At 41.7% G+C, this 16,886-nt stretch overlaps 2 pseudogenes; both read left to right on the forward strand.

Annotated features, from left to right (window-relative positions):
• Positions 1 to 8,753, forward strand: part of LOC149840190 (ABC transporter G family member 45-like) — a 133,496-nt pseudogene extending 124,743 nt beyond the window's left edge.
• A 1,507-nt stretch (positions 8,754 to 10,260) lies between these two features.
• LOC149840191 (rop guanine nucleotide exchange factor 1-like) lies at positions 10,261 to 14,749 on the forward strand (annotated as a pseudogene).
• Positions 14,750 to 16,886: the final 2,137 nt, after the last annotated feature.

Consider the following 16,886-nt stretch of genomic DNA (forward strand, 5'->3'; position numbering starts at 1 on the left):
TGGCGCCACATGTCCATCCTCCATTCCTCTAGGGCCAACCTCCATTTGAATTTCAAACTTCCCCCTGAGGTGGCGCCATCTGAAGAACCTCCTCCAGCAGGATGACACTTGGAACCATCCTGGACTGCCACATGTCCAGATCTCCTTTCTCCAGAAAAAGCAAAATTCAAATTCCTCTGAGGTGGCGCCTTCTGAGCCCACTGCTCTGTCCTTCTGACATGTGTCAAACACCTTTTGAGGTGGCACCATTCCAGGACTCCACTTGGCTCCATTTTTATTTTATTTTTTATAAAGGTAGCCCACCATGAGGTGGCGCCACCTGAGGACTCCCTACAAAAGGTGAGTTTGAATTTCAAATTCCAAGAGAGCACCCTCTGAGGTGGCGCCTTCTGGGAGCTCCCTGCAGAGAGAATCAAGCAAACTTTTGAAAAATTCCAAATTCCCCCTGCTGAGGTGTCTCACCCACAAAATTTCCATTTTTTATTTTTCTCAAAAAAATCAAAATAGCCTTTTGAGGTGGCACCACCTGAGGGCTCCCTGCAGAAGACAAATTCGAATTTCAAACCCCTCAGATGACACCCTCTGAGATGGCGCCACATGGAGGGCTCAGATTGAACCTGTTTGAATTTCAAAATTTTTCAGAAAAGTTATAAAAACAAGGGTTCACGCCCAACCTAAAGGAGATCATTTTTTTTAGCTCTGGTGAACTTGGAAAATCCGACCTAGCCTTCCTAACATCTGATTTTGAACCTTGGAAATCGTGCCCCCTTTGGCGCATTGAAGAAGGTGGAGTAAAGTTCGTGCCGTGGCCAATCCGATTCCAACAGAGCTCGATTTTGGTGGACCATCCGAAGCTCGGAGCGAAGGACGAAGGAAGCTCGTGATAGCTGCCCCTTTCAAGAGCTCCTATGCTGCGTAACGAAGCAAGGTGCACTTCTTTTCCCATTGATTGGATTCCATAATTCGAATCGGGGGTAGTTTGAAGAAAGAGCTCATCCGAGGGATGGATTGAGCTATTCTCATAAAACGACATATATAAAAATGTTTTGTTATGCTTCCTTGATGATTTTTAACATTAATATAGTTAGCTAGGTTTAATTAGCATTTTATTTCATTCATTTAGCATATTTCATGAATTAATTAGGATTAATTTAGCCTTTATTTCAATTCTGCTTATTTTCAGTAGGTCTCTGTTTTTGTCAGTCAGTCCACACGTCATTTCATGCATTTATGTTTTATTAAAAATCCCAAAAAAATCACGGAATGCGCCCTTAGGTGTCCTTAAAATTTTGCCAAAAATTCGGAGGCATTTGAATTTGTTTACTGCAGTAAACATTCAAAATGGCAAGTCGGGTTTTTTTACCCGAGATGCGTTTTGAAAATCATTTGCCAACTTGTAAAATCGAGATATCCCTCATGGGAGATCCGATTTTCGATCCGAAAGATGTTTTGAACTCGGGAGAATGTTTGGTTTTTAATATGATTTTTTCAGATTTTTCTGTTTTTTTTATTTCTGACAAAAATCCGAGAGTTCGGGACACGTGTCAGAGCCTAATTTGGGCCTCTGAGATCTTGGATCGACTTAGGGCTATGGTTTCTCTTTGTGTGTTGCTCCAAATCCGAAACTGTAAAAAGTAAAAGTTATGTCCGTGGTGTCCTCTGTTTGAATCTAAAAGACTGTAATTTTTAGAACAGTGTTGACCCCTACTTCGGATTTTTATTGTCAGCCCCCTGTTTTGCTATATTTGTCTGTTCTGTTAGTTTAGGCAGAAATAGTTATATTTTTATCTGTGTTTCCGTTGATCAAATGCCAAAGTCATAAACATGAAAGTTGTTCATGTAGGTGTTGTGAATATCTCTGATTAATTGCATAAATTTCCATGGCTGTTTGATATTTTTTTAGCGTTTTACATCAGATTAGTATGATTTTTACCTCTGTTAGAACTAAATCCCTGTTATTGAACTCACCATGGCTCAAATCCCATAGCTGTAAAAACCAAAAATGTTCCATTTCGGGTTTTTTAGCAGTCTGCATAATATCAGAAGTTTCCATGGTGTAAATCTTGCATTATCATATTAGGCATTGCATTTGGTTCGGATCCATAGGCAAAATCCACCATTTTAGGACTTTCTTTGAATTTTGGCATTTAAATCATATCATTTCATGATTTTTAGCATTCTAGGCTGTTTATCAGAGTAAGTAGATGCTTCATACCGAATTTGGTGCAATTTAGAATCCATTTGAGGTTCGGATTATCCACAATACCAAAACAGGGTCCCGCAGGACCCAGATCCAAGTGAAAAACAAGCGAAATTCGTTATTTTGGCTAAATTTCAAAATGTCAAATTCTGATTTTACAGTCCTAATGTGTTTAGAAGCATGTCATACTGCATTTCATCATCATTTGATTCAATTTGAATTTCAAAATCTCAATTTTACCAAGTTTTCCTTCAAAAAACCCTGATTTTAAAGGTATAACTTTATAATTAGGGGTATTTTGGTCATTTTGACCCCAATTCCGAATTTCAAACTATTTTCTACTGAATTTTTTGCATTTACATCATTTCAAATATCAAGGAAGCACGAGAATAGGGTTTATATCCAATTAAATCCAATAATTTCATAATATTATTGGAAAATCTTGGAAAAACCCACATATTTGAGCTAACCCAATTTCAAGTTTGGCAGGAACAATCAAAAGAAGGAGCTGAAGTCTGCAAATTTCTTTTATTTCCTTTATTTAGTGATGTAATAATTTTGGAATAAGAGAGTTAATTTCCTGCTTAGACTAGGATGCATGTCATATAGTTTGAATTTATGCAATATCCTGATTATATGATTCATGCATTTTATTTCAAAAGCACTATGGATGTTCACGAATGGCACGTGCACCAACTCTTAGGGAGTTGATGGACTCGGTGGGATCCATATTTACGGCCCTAGTCGGAATATGGACGAGACCCAGATCCATCATCTTTCTACTAGTCACATTGAGCCTACACTCTTAGGCTATCTTAAAATGCACATCATATTTCCAAAGTTTTCAAAATCATGTGCATCAAATCAACTAAATTCTGAGCATATTCATGGCCACAGTCAGGATATGTGAAGGATTTATCTTGACTTAATGCACATTTTTCCAACAAATCTCTTAGAAAATCTTTTCAAAGTGCATTCATTCACTCATATCATTTGCATCATGAAATCATTGATTTTCTCAAGATTTTCTCAAGAAAACTTCATTCTCAAGAAATCGATTTCTCAAGAAATTCTAAGGATTTTTCAAAATCGGTTTTTCCACATTTTTCCCAGGAAAATGATATTTTCTTAAGATATTCAAAAGAGTTTTCCAATCTTTCTTCAAGATCCAAAATCGATTTCCGAGTATTTCAAAAAGGTAAAACTCCCAGGATTTCGATTCCCCAAGTTTTGAATTTCCTTCTCCAATGAGCTTTCCTATGAATTTCCATCATTTTCCTAAGAAAACTCTCAAAGTCCAAGTTTTCCTAAGAAGTGCTTCCCTTTTCAAAAAGTCCATCTTTTCTCAAGAATCACTTCCATTTTCCCAAGATTTTCAACTATTTCTGAATTTTCCACATCTTTATGAGCTTTCTCATGTTTTCAAAAACCCCTTTTTTATCTGAGTTTCCTGAGAAATTGACCTTTTTCCTGAGAGATTCTTTCCAACTCCAAATGTTTTTCTAAGCATACATCATGTTTTCCAACTGGCATTTTCCAAAATCTCATAGCACATGCCTGAATTCTCTATGCATTTAGGATAGAACATAACTTTGATAATTTCGCTAAGTCAAGCATAGTTTTGGTCCTTGGTTCGATTACCCCTGTTAAAGGCGGCAGGAACGGTCGAACCTCGTACCGACAGGTCGAGCCCCATCCCATGGATTTTCCCGCAATTTTCAAAACGGAGGCGAGTATTTCAAAACAATTTCCAAAATTCGGTCTAAGTTTGAATCGCGAAAGCGTTTCTCTCTTTTTCTCTTCCGCAAGGAAGGGAAGGCGGGGGAAAAATTTCGCGACGATAACAATTTCATTTCCCATTTTAACTTCAACGATACATTACAACCACCTGCGGAATGTTTTCCCGCGATATCGATGGAGGGCAGTTTTGTCATTTTCACGAACCGACGATTCAGTTTTCTAGAAGGAGGGCATTTATGTCCGTCCGAGGAAGAGGAACCGACGATTCAGTTTTCTAGAAGGAGGGCATTTATTTCTGTAAATTTTCAGCGATTTCTATTGTCATTTCATTCCCCATTTTAACTTCAACGATACATTACAACCACCTGCGGAACGTTTTCCCGCAATATCGATGGAGGGCAGTTTTGTCATTTTTACGAACCGACGATTCAGTTTTCTAGAAGGAGGGCATTTATGTCTGTCCGAGGAAGAGGAACCGACGATTCAGTTTTCTAGAAGGAGGGCATTTATTTCTGTAAATTTTCAGCGATTTCTATTGTCATTTCATTTCCCATTTTAACTTCAACGATACATTACAACCACCTGCGGAACGTTTTCCCGCGATATCGATGGAGGGCAGTTTTGTCATTTTCACGAACCGACGATTCAGTTCTCTAGAAGGAGGGCATTTATGTCTGTCCGAGGAAGAGGAACCGACGATTCAGTTTTCTAGAAGGAGGGCATTTATTTCTGTAAATTTTCAGCGATTTCTATTGTCATTTCATTCCCCATTTTAACTTCAACGATACATTACAACCACAATCATCAAAAGAAAGTTTGCCCAAGCTAAGAGTCTTGAGAGAGTACAGGAGGGCCTCACCACCCACCGAATAACAAAAAATACAACGACTCAACTTCAAGTGCAGTAAGGACCCAGAGTCGAATAAATTTAGAGGTAGCTCATCAGTAAGGACCCACAACAGTCAATGTGCAGGTCAGTCGGTGCTTGATGGAGCAATATAGGATCTTGTGATGGATGTGCACAAAAGCAGAAATAGAAGGGAGAGAGAGCGAGAGATGGTTGATGAGCCCGAACGGGTAGCATCCTGTGAGGGCAAAGGGCCATGAACACGCTGGGAGGAGCCCTCAGACCCCCCTTCTGTAAGGGTAAAAGCTCTGAATCAGACTCTTTAACTCTTCAAGTTGAATGATGCTACCCACACTGAGAGGAGCCCCCAGACCCTCCTCCTGTATGGGTAAAAACTCTGAATCAGGCTCCACAACAGTAAATGTGCAGGTCAGTCGATGCTTGATGGAGCAATGTAAGATCTTCTGTTGGATGTGCATAGAAGCAAAAATAGAAGGGAGAGAGAGTGTGAAAGGGTTGATGTTCATGGCCTCCTCCAGGGGAGATATCTTTCTCGGATAATCCTGTAGTGCAGAGACTGGGTCTTAAATAATCATCTTCGGGGCACTTAAGTCTTTACAACCACTACTTTTCAAGAACCGTCATTTTTTTTTGCACCAATGGAGGAGAGGGTACTTAAGTCTTTGCAATCGCATCAAACTCCAATGCTAATTAATGCTGACAAACATGGGGATACGAGACGCACATGCTTACATACGTGGTGCTCTTTGGGACCCCCGATCATGAGATGTAGCTAACTGCCCTGTTCGGGGGGGAACATATAACCTGCTTCGTTTATCATGCGTGTACAGTTTTTTTTTACCTTTTATTTTATAATTCAGGCAATGAAGAAACATGGAGCGACGGAGAAGCGGATCCCATTGTTGAAAGATGTTAGTGGTGCCTTCAGACCAGGATCCCTTACAGCATTAATGGGGGAGACTGGTGCTGGTAAAACCACATTGATGGATGTTTTGGCAGGAAGAAAGACTGGAGGCTACATAGAAGGAAGCATCACCATCTCCGGCTATCCAAAGAAGCAAGAAACCTTCGCCAGAGTCTTCGGCTACTGCGAACAGAACGATATACATTCCCCTTACATCACCGTTCATGAGTCCCTCCTTTTCTCTGCATGCCTTCGACTGCCTTCAGAGATGACACTAGAAACTAAATATGAAAGTTCCATTCTCTTGCTGCCTGCACGATGACCGTAGGCATGACAGGCACGATTAAGTCTTTGTGTTGGATGCAGTTTAGTTGGACTATAAATTGTACCACCGAGGTGGTATCCCATGTGGTAAGCGGGGTCCTGTACCAAACCGAAGGCCCAGGTTCGAATCCATCTACCACATGGGTTTTAAGAGATATCTGGTAGGGGTCTGCCTAACCCCAGCTTGCCTTTCAAAAAAAAAAACATCATAAAAAAAAAAGTTGCAGTTCTGCATTGCGTATGACCTTCAAAACTTAATTTCGAGGTCTTGATATGCATTATGTTTGGTGCAGCGATTCGTGGATGAGGTGATGGAATTGGTGGAGATGAAGGGGTTGAAGGGTCTGCCTGGTTTGTTCGGCCTCACCACGGACCAACGTAAGCGCCTCACCTTGTCGGTGGAGCTGGTTTCGAATACTTCCATAATCTTCATGGACGAACCGACGACGGGGCTTGATACTCCAGCTGCTACCATCGTCAGAGAGCGATGAGGAACACGGTTGATATGGGCCGTACAGTCGTGTGCCATCAACCTAACATGGACATCTTTGATGCATTTGATGAGGTAGACCCAATCAAATACTTATCCCGTAAATAAATTGACACAACTCATGCTTTCTAGTAAATAAGCAATGACAAGAACATCTACAGGTCAAATTAAATAAAAATGCCTGATTGGTCCATACTGAAGTTGGTTAGGGCAGACAACTCTCGGCAATACATCAGTGTGCTAAATGAAATATGCTATTGGATTTTCATTTTTTTTTTAATTCTGTACAGGTGATCTATATGCTTGTTTTTATGGGAATCAGTTTTTGGAGCATTTGATTTCGATTTATGGATAGGTTTATATGAGGTTTCAAAAATCAATCGCCTATAATTTTCATTAATTTTTGAAACTCCAAATACCATTTTTTTCATCTAAAATACATGATCCAAGTGTCCATTTCTAGTAAATCAATCATGCCAAACACATGGTCAGGATTTTAAGAAAACACCATAAATCTAATAAAATGATTCATTTAGCAACGTATCATATTTAACACAAATGTATCCGAAAAACCCATATATGTAATTATCACGTTATTCGTTAAGCTAGCTGCTCAAACACTTCTTTGACGTATGTTTGCAGCTGCTGCTTATGAAAAGAGGACAACTCGTCTACTGTGGGCCTTTAGGTAGTTCAGCACAAAATATGATTAGATATCTTGAGTTAGGGATGTAAATGTGTTTGCTGCTAATTTTGTTTACATAGTTATGTATGCTTACTAATTCAAGTTTGTCTGTAAAAACTAAATTTTGTGGTTTCTATTGTTTTCCCCTCTATCTTGTTTTTGCTTCGTATTCGTTTGTGGTTTCCATCTCTCTCTCTCTCTCTCTCTCTCTCAATGGTGTGACCACAACTAACTTTTGATGCAAAATCTTAATTTGTTTACTATGCAGAAAGAAAGAGCAAGATTTGTTTAACATGCTTGGGGTCCTCTATGTATATGCTATGTTCTTGGGGTTCGTCAATTGTTCATTAGTTCAACCCATTGTTTTTCTCGAGAGGGGTGTTCTATATCGAGAAAGATCAGCAGGAATGTACTCAGCCATGACTTATGCCATTGCTCAGGTAAGATGAGGCCTAGCCACCCCCCTCCCCACACACACATACAGGAAAAGTGGTAGCTGCCTACTACTTTTCTAGCTTACCGTCAGCCTACCATATGCAAACGGGTGTTTTCGGGTTGTTTTTCACATATCTGACCCTGCCGATGTGTTTGATATGCTTGATTTACTAAGAAACAATACTTTGATCAGTTTTTTCTGATAAAAAGACAGGATATTTTAGGCCTTAAATATTTATGTAAATTGTACAACGCCAATTTTTTAAACCGTATAAAAACCTACCTGCTTGCTAGAATAGGACTATGCAAGAGTTGATTCATATAAAATCAAGCATGTAAAATACATTTGTATGGTCAAATTTAAGAAAAACATGAAAAACTCCTTAAAATTTTCCAGTAGGCTGGTGGTAGGCCATAAAAGTATTAGGCAACTACCACCTACTTATATATATATATATATATATATGAAAAGTATTTGTTAGTGTAAGAAACTAATGAGCTACAATTCATAGGTGCAAGTTGTATTGACTCGATCTAACCACATTGATGTGTTCAACATGGTTTGTTTGCTAAGAATCAAGCCTTGAATTGTGCTTTTCTGATGTAAAATCATGATTCTTTGAATTATGAAAATTTGGCATATTGTGAGCCATTAATTTTTTAACCCCTTTAAAAACCTAATTACTTTTTATAATCACATGACTCAATGTAAGTTTTCTACTAAACAAATCATGTAGATTACATCTGTAACATTTGATCTACAAAAAATTGAGAAACGAGTGATTTGACTCATTTATATCATCTCTGCTTTGAGCAAAATCTCATAGGCTTTGAAATGATCTGCAGGTGGCTGCGGAGATGCCTTATATCATAATCCAAGTGATAATTTTCACGTTCATTGTGTATTTAATGGTTGGATTCCAGTGGACGTTGGTGAAGTTTACATGGTTCATATCATTCATCTTCCTGGGATTCATCTACTTCACCGTCCTTGGGATGATGTTGGTGTCTTGTATGCCGAGCCTTGAGTTGGCAGCAGCGCTCTCTTTCTTCTTCCTTGTGCTATGGAACCTTTTCTCAGGTTTCTTCATCCCCAGAACGGTATGAATTCTTGAATTCTTTTTTCTACAATTGTGTGTGTGTGTGAATATGTTGGGCCTTATGTCACAAATATTGTGGATATTTTGAAATTATCATGATTTTATAGTGATATGCTTAGAAATAATTATATCTTCAAAATATCTCCTATGTTTTGATATGGCACATTTTTTTATCATGATAATAATAAAAAGCAGTTTATGCAATATTTTCATATTACTTGCAATCGTATTTATACTTTTACATATTTTTTATATTTTTATGTTCGCCTGAAATTTTCTTGAGAGAAAATTAGTTTTTCAAAGCATCCCAAGATTTTCCCTCGCCAAGATTTTTACAAGAACGAGATCTGTGACATTAGTTGGACCTTGTTCGGCCTCAAAAACCTGAGACTACTGATGTAATTAAACGGTTCGGATTCGGTTGCAAAAAATCAAAACCACATCTGCATGTTCGATTATAATCTGATATGGCTTTGTCTTACCAAATGCAAGTAAACAGGGTCGAATTTGGTTGGATATCCTATAAAATCCAGTTCAATGACATTCCTACCTGAGACATTTTTTATTTAAGATATGGAACTAATAATAAGGTAGTTGATTTACTAATCAGGTCAGAATCAGGTGTATCAGAATGTAGACTTGGACTCACTAATCCAGTTCATTATTTTTAGCTCAATCTGTGAATCCTTATTCTATTAAGAATCACTCAATTCAAACCTTCAGCCCCAAAGGGGTTTGGTGCAATGGGATGGGGACTAGGCCGCTAAGCAGGTGGTCTAGGTTCAATTCAAATATCATGGGTGTCACCCCTTGCGCAAGCCGAAGCATGGCGACTCCATGGGGGCAAAAGCACTACAAGAAAAGCGTTAATTAGCGACAGAAATTTACGATGAATTATTTTCGTCGTAAATTTGTGATGAATTAGCTAGAGAAAAATAATTGTCGCTAAAATTGAAATTCGTTGCAAAATTAGTGACGAAAACATTCTCTCTCAAAATCCATCGCTAATTAGCGACAAAAAAGTTTTGTGTCAAACTCCGTCGAAACTTCATGACGGATTAACGACTGAATTTTTCTGTCGCTACACCATCGCTAATTCGCGACAGGTTTTGAGACGAAATTGTTCAATCGCTAGTTTTCGGTTTAAACCGCGAGAATTTTTTTTTCACCCCCCACCCCTTCGCACTTTTTCCCCTTTCACTGTACGCAGTTGCCACCCGAGCCTTCCCTTCTTCTCCTTTCTCTTCCTCGTTTGTAGATCGGTCGGAGCCACATCATTGTCGACCCTCGTCGGCCGACTCTTGTCTTCCCTTCCTTCCTCTTCCCTTCTTCTTTTCTCCTCTTCCTTTCTTTCTCTTGTGTTTCCCCTTTCGTATGAATGATCCTCCACCGTACCGTCAATTGTGGAAACCCTTAGAGAGGAGGAATCCCTTCTTAATCTCTTCCTCGACGCCCTTGACGATCCCCTCCCCTTCGATCCGAGCAAAGAAGCCAATGATCTGTTGAGTCACACCATGGCGCCTTCTCTCTCGGTCGTCGGCAACGAAGATGGCGGGTTGTGGGGGGAGGAGGGGGGGAAGCTCAAGGAGAAGACGAATATCGATTCAGCAGGTATGTCATTGTCTAGTCCCTTTTCTGGCCAACTCTTGCTTTTTCATTCTTTTTGCTCTGAAGAAGTCCTTTGTTGGTAGGGACATGCAGAGCTCGCGATGATGAAGGAGCGATTCATGAAGCTTCTCCTTGGGGAAGACATATCCGATGGAGGAAAGGGAGTTGGCACAACCCTCACCATCTCCAATGCCATCACCAACCTCTCTAGTACGTGGTTTCACCCCCATATACTCTTATGCATTTTTTTCTCTTCCCCTTTTTCGTGCCAATTTAGTTCGATCGTCATCAATCTGAGATTTGTTCTAGCGTCGCATTTCGACAGCCAAATGGGCATTTTTGTGTCATTGGAAACCCTGATTTTCCGTTTAAACTTAGCTCCTAGGTGGTGGTAGTTGTCGTTTATAAGAATTTTGCATATTCTGGATTTTCGTTATCTGATATGATGAAACTGTATGCATGTGCTAATAGCAACGGTGTTTGGGGAGCTGTGGAGGCTGGAGCCATTGCCATTGCAGAAGAAGGCATTGTGGCGCCGCGAGATGGATTGGTTATTGTGTGTTAGTGACTCCATTGTTGAGCTTATCCCTACGTTACAGGAGTTTCCTGGTGGCAAAACTTTAGAGGTTTTTACGCATTCATGGTTCTGTGTTTTGTTCTTGATCTCGTCCAAATAAGCAACATTGGATCATTGAGGATTTAATTTTGTGTGTGGTGAATTCAGGTGGTGATAACTCGCCCTCGATCGGATTTATACATTAACATGCCTGCACTTAGGAAGCTTGATGCGATGTTACTCATAAGATCCTAGAGTGATGCCCTGCGTAAGGTTATAGTGATTAATTCCTGCTTTAGTTCAATATATGTGGAATTGGAAGTGACTGGATATCATAATTAATGGTTTGTAGGGAATACTTGATAGTTTCCAAGAAACAGAGTTTTGGTACTGGTTGATGATGGTGGTGATCCTTGTTGTTCCAAAAGGAGGTCTTACCAACGGCAAGAGGAAAAATGGTGCCTTCCATGTCTGCAAGTCCCGCCCAGTGGGTTGTCTGCTGATGCAAAAAAGAAGTTGCAACACTCAAAAAATTGCTTGACTCAAATTCTAAATGCTTCCTTGGCTATAAATAACAGCGTACTAACAGAAATGGAGATACCTAATGTCTACTTTGAGAGCTTGTCAAAGGTAAGTCTTAGCTCTTTTCAGTTGGTGAGGAATTATTGGAGCAGCTCTCTGCCTTGCAACAATTACTTTATCGTCTTGTTGGTTGTCGGGTACTTCTTACCTTTCAACTTCCATATCTTACTCCATCCATCACAAATGTATAATGTATTCATATGTAAGATGGGTGCTTCTGCACCACTGAAGCACCCATGTCAACACGATGCAGCACTCAACACGGCTTGTTGTATAGGTCAACAAGCATCAGGTGCGATCAATCGGCACCCAACCATTGTTTTCCAATTATCAACACTCTCGCACCCAAGGATTTTGAAATTGCTATAACGCGTTGTTTACACCCGCACCTGCACTACGTGGTCTTTCAGTGTTGTTGGTTTCTAGACATATGTAGTGGATTCATAATGGTTTCCAATGCCATCTTTCTAGCCAAAAGGCGCAGCTGTTAGAAATTATGTGATCCAGTATGCCTTATCTCTGGTAAGAAATACTAATGTAATTTGGGTAATGCTTGTCTTTTGTTGAGCTTAAAGTTGTATTCTGTATCTTCCTATTTGATGCCCCTCCATAAAATTGATTGAGCGTTATGCTTAAAAGTCCATATACTTCTTGAATTTTGCCTGTGTGTTGTTGGAATCGTGATTGTGATCACACAAGCATTATCCGAGTAAGCACCTCATTTGTTTGCTGTTAGTAGCCTCTTTGAGGCATATCAACGAACATTTGGTGTGCAGTCTTACTGCACACATGCTTTCCTTTGTTTTCTTGCTCAGCCAGACTAACAGAGGTTGTGTTTGAGGCATTTCACCGTACATGTGGTATGCAACACACTAGAGCCTCTTTGTTAGTTACAATAACATCAGTATAATTACATGAATTTATTAGAGGCAGTCTGTGTGTTCCCTTGCGACTTACATTGTACAGTTGCGCTTAGAGTCTGTTTTGCTTTTGTTGAGTCTGATGTAAGCTGCCCGGTTCAAGTGAATCAATACCCCGAAGGGGCAGCCCGTATACTTGAACTGTAATAGCATGCGGGAAAAATTGTGAATGAAGTAAATGCGTTGAGCTTTCTTTTGTTCACCCTTGTTGTGATTACTTCTTGTGATTGCAATTTCTCTTCCTCAATTCTCTCTTGCTCTCTTACACTCTGATTACAAGCTTCCGTGACCGGCAAGCGAGCTGACAAGTAGGCTTGCGGCGGTGAGGAGGGATCGTCGCGCCGCGCTGGCCCATTGAAGAAAATAGGCCCGTGACAAGTGGTACCAGAGCCCGTTCTTGTGCTGGGGAAGGGACTCCGGAGTTGATGTCAACAGACACGCCGACAGACTGTGATTTATGAGCAAGACATCGTGGCGTCTTATCAAAACTTGTGCAACACCAAAGGCAAGGCAGTTGTCGAAACTGAGGAGATGGTTTCACCTCGAGGCCAAGAAGAGTTGGTTGCAACTGTTAACAAGCTGGTGGAAGATGTGACTTCGCACGAGGAAGCGATTTTACACGCATGTGAATCATTCAGTGGACTGAATGATGTGGTGGCAAGCCTGCAAGAGCAGGTAAACTTACTAATGGTCACTTTGTTGACGACTATAGTGACTGACTTGCAGACTGAAGTAGGGGAGCTTCAGTTGAAGAACCGTACATTGCAGCAGACGGTGACCCTAAATGGCGAAAATGGTGAGAGGCCATCAAGGATTGATGCACCAAGACCTATGAAATTCAATGGTTCTCGTGACAGCAAGGCCATTGAGAACTTCTTGTTCCAAGTAAAAGACTACTTGGATATCCAGAATATGACTCTTGAAGATTTGAGGATTAAGGCTGCAACGGTCTTACTTGATAAAGATGCTATCGCTTGGTGGAGGCGGAAGCGCAGAGATATGGAGAGGGGTCAATGTGTGATAGACACCTTTGACGACTTCAAAATGGAGTTGTGCAACTATTTCATGCCAAGAAATGTGCAAAGGCAGGCGTACCGGATGGTTCTTGAGCTTAAACACTCTGATTCGTTGCAAGACTATGTTAGAACATTCCAAAAGCTTATGTTGGAGATACCTAACATGCCAGAAGACGATATGCTCAACTAGTTCATTGTGGGACTTCGGCTATGGGCACAGTCTGAAGTTGAAATGAGCAACCCCCGTATTTTGGAAGGTGCATATGTGATGGCCGAGCGCTTAGTTGACACTCAGCGCAAGCCTTTCACCCTATCAACCAAAGTTAGGAAGAAGCCTGACCACGGAGGCAAGAAGGATGAGCAACGCAATGATAAAGGTGAGGCATCAACACGCCATCAATCCGAAAAGAAACAAAACTTCACAAAGCATAACAACAACAAGGGTGCGGTTGTGACATATTGGTTCTTTGGCGATAGACATATCGCCAAGCAGTACCCAAAGTGTCTCGTAAAGGACGTTGGGCAAGCCAATGTTGCACAAAAAGAATGCAGTGATACTGAATGCAGTGACACTGAAGTGATGCAACCAAGGATGAGGGTCATGCGATCGACTAACGCAGCTAGAAGTTGTGCGGCTAAGAACATGCATGTCAGTAAGGAACTTATGTACTTGCAAGTCATTATGAATGAAAAGTCTACTTCAGCAATGATAGACTCCGGGGCCACACACAACTTTGTCTCGCGGGAAGAGGCAGAACGGTTGGGCTTGAAGCCTGGGCCAAAGTAGAGGACCATCAAGGCAGTAAACTCTGAGGCCAAGCCCATCATTGGCGAAGCAAGAGATGTGGCTACTCAAGTGGGGAGTTGGGTCGGCAAAGCCAACTTCTCTATGGTGCCCCTAGACGATTTCAAGGTGATTTTGGGTATAGAGTTTCTGCGAAGCCAGAATGTTATGATGCTGCCAAAGTTTAACACGTTGACGATCATGGGGTCAGACCTGTCCCATACAGTCTAGTGTCTTACACAGAAAGGCAAGTCTTTGATGTTATCGGCAATGCAGCTAAAGAAGGGTGTCAAACATGGGGAACATGCATTCTTAGTTGCAGTGCGCGCAGAAGAAGGAAAGGTAAAAGCAGCAGTGTCGTCGACCCTAGCACCACTATTAGAGGAGTTTTGGGAGGTGATGCCTCTTGAATTGTCGAAGCGTCTCCCACTAAGACGTGAGGTCGACCACAAGATTGAGTTGACCCCGAGAGTGAAGCCTCCCGTAATGGTTCCATACCGTATGGGGCCAGCTGAGCTGAAGAAGCTGCGTAAGTAGCTAGACAAGATGTTGGACGCAGCCATTGTTCGTCCATCAAAAGCTCCATTTGGTGCCCCAGTCCTTTTTCAGATGAAACATGATGGCTCCAAACGGTTATGTGTGGATTATCGTGCTTTAAACAAGGTCACGGTGAAGAACAAGTACCCATTGCCACTGATAGCGGACTTGTTCGATCAGCTAGGCAGTACCCGTATCTTTTCCAAGCTAGATCTGTGATCGGGTTACTGGTAGGTGAGGATTGCTAAAGGTGATGAGCCGAAGACAACTTGCGTCACCCGCTATGGTGCTTACGAATTTCTAGTAATGTCATTCGGGTTGACAAATGCTCCAGCCACATTCACGACTTTAATGAACCAGATCTTCTACCCTTAGATAAGTTTGTGGTAGTCTACTTGGATGATATCGTAATTTACAGCAGCAATATGGAGGAACATGCACTTGCAAACAGTGTTTCAGGTGCTGAAGGAGAATGACCTCTGTGTCAAACGAGAGAAGTGTCTCTTCAGGCAGGAGGAGATCAACTTTCTTGGCCACGTTGTGGGGCGTGGTGTGCTGCGTATGGATGGGCAGAAGATAAGGGTCATCCAGGAATGGGTTCTGCCAAGCAAAGTGTCAGAATTATGGTCATTCATTGGTTTGACAAACTATTATCAGCGTTTCATCAAAGGCTTTTCCCTCATTGTTGCGCCCCTCACAGATTTGTTAAAGAAGAATCGGGTGTGGCTCTGGACAAGAGCGTGCCAAGATGCCTTCGATGGCTTGAAGAAAGCCTTAGTGAGGGAGTTAGTGCTGCGACTGCCTGATCATTCGAGACCCTTTTAAGTCCACATGGATGCCCCAGACTTTGCCATTGGCGGAGTTATTATACAAGATGGTCATCTGATCTTATATGAGAGTTGCAAGCTGAAAGATACAGAGAGGAGTTACACAGTGCATGAACGTGAGATGACCGCCATTGTGTATTGCCTCAGGACCTGGCGGCACTACCTTTTGGGTGATAAGTTCATCATCAAGATGGACAATGTGGCCATGAGCTATTTTCAGACGCAGAAGAAGTTAACACCTAAACAAGCTCGATGACAGATGTTTTTGGCTGAGTTCGACTTTGCCTTAGAGTACAAGGTTGGAAAGACCAATGTTGTGGCGGATGCTTTGAGCCGTAGGGCTGAACTGGCAGCTGCGCACGCGGAGCCTTCTGAAGTGCACTTGGAGGGTGCATTGTTGAGCCACATCCGTGAAGGTACGCAGCAGGATCCAACTGCACAACACCTTATTTCTTTGGCGCAGACAGAGAAGACTCGGCGATTTTGGCTGCAGGATGGCCTCCTCGTAACAAAAGGAGGACGCATCTTCGTGTTGCAGTGGGGAAGCCTTCGCCGAGAACTACTTAAAGAGTGTCATGATACACTATGGGCCAACCATCCTGGTCAGGAGCGGACCTTAGCACTCCTTGAGCATGACTACTATTGGCCGCAGATGAGAGACGACGTTGAGGGGTATGTGCGGACATGCCACATCTGCCAGCAAGATAAGGGGACAAACCATAAGGTTGTCGGTCTCCTTGAGCCTCTACCAATTCCAGAATGTCCTTGGGATAGCATTTTCATGGACTTTATTGTTAGTCTGCCAAAGGTATAGGGCCTCAGTTCTATTTTGGTTGTGGTGGATCGTTTCTCAAAGTATGTCACCTTCATCCCAGCTTCCAAGGAGTGCCCTGCAGAGTTGTTCGTAAAGCATGTGGTGAAGCACTGGGGCATACCAAAGAGCATTGTGAGTGATCGCGATGCTCGCTTCACAGGCAAGTTCTGGCGTAAAGTATTTCGGCTACTTGGCTCTGATTTGCTGTTTTCAACAAGCTTTTATCCACAGACAGATGGGCAAACATAGCGCATCAACGGGATACTTGAGCAGTACCTTAGGTACTTTATTAGTGCCAATCAGAAAAATTGGGTGAAGCTCCTTGATGCGGCACAATTTTGTTACAATCTGCAGAAGAGCGAGTCTTTAGGCCACAGCCCGTTTGAGATAGCCACGGAGCAGCAGCCACTGACCCCGCACACTCTTGCCGCACAAGAAAAGGGAAGGTCATCCTTCGTCTACCAGTTTATTCGCGACTGGCACAAGCAGAATGAGT

Source organism: Nuphar pumila, chromosome 4 (assembly GCF_984573655.1).
Source record: "Nuphar pumila chromosome 4, dmNupPumi1.hap1.1, whole genome shotgun sequence".
Taxonomy (NCBI): domain Eukaryota; kingdom Viridiplantae; phylum Streptophyta; class Magnoliopsida; order Nymphaeales; family Nymphaeaceae; genus Nuphar; species Nuphar pumila.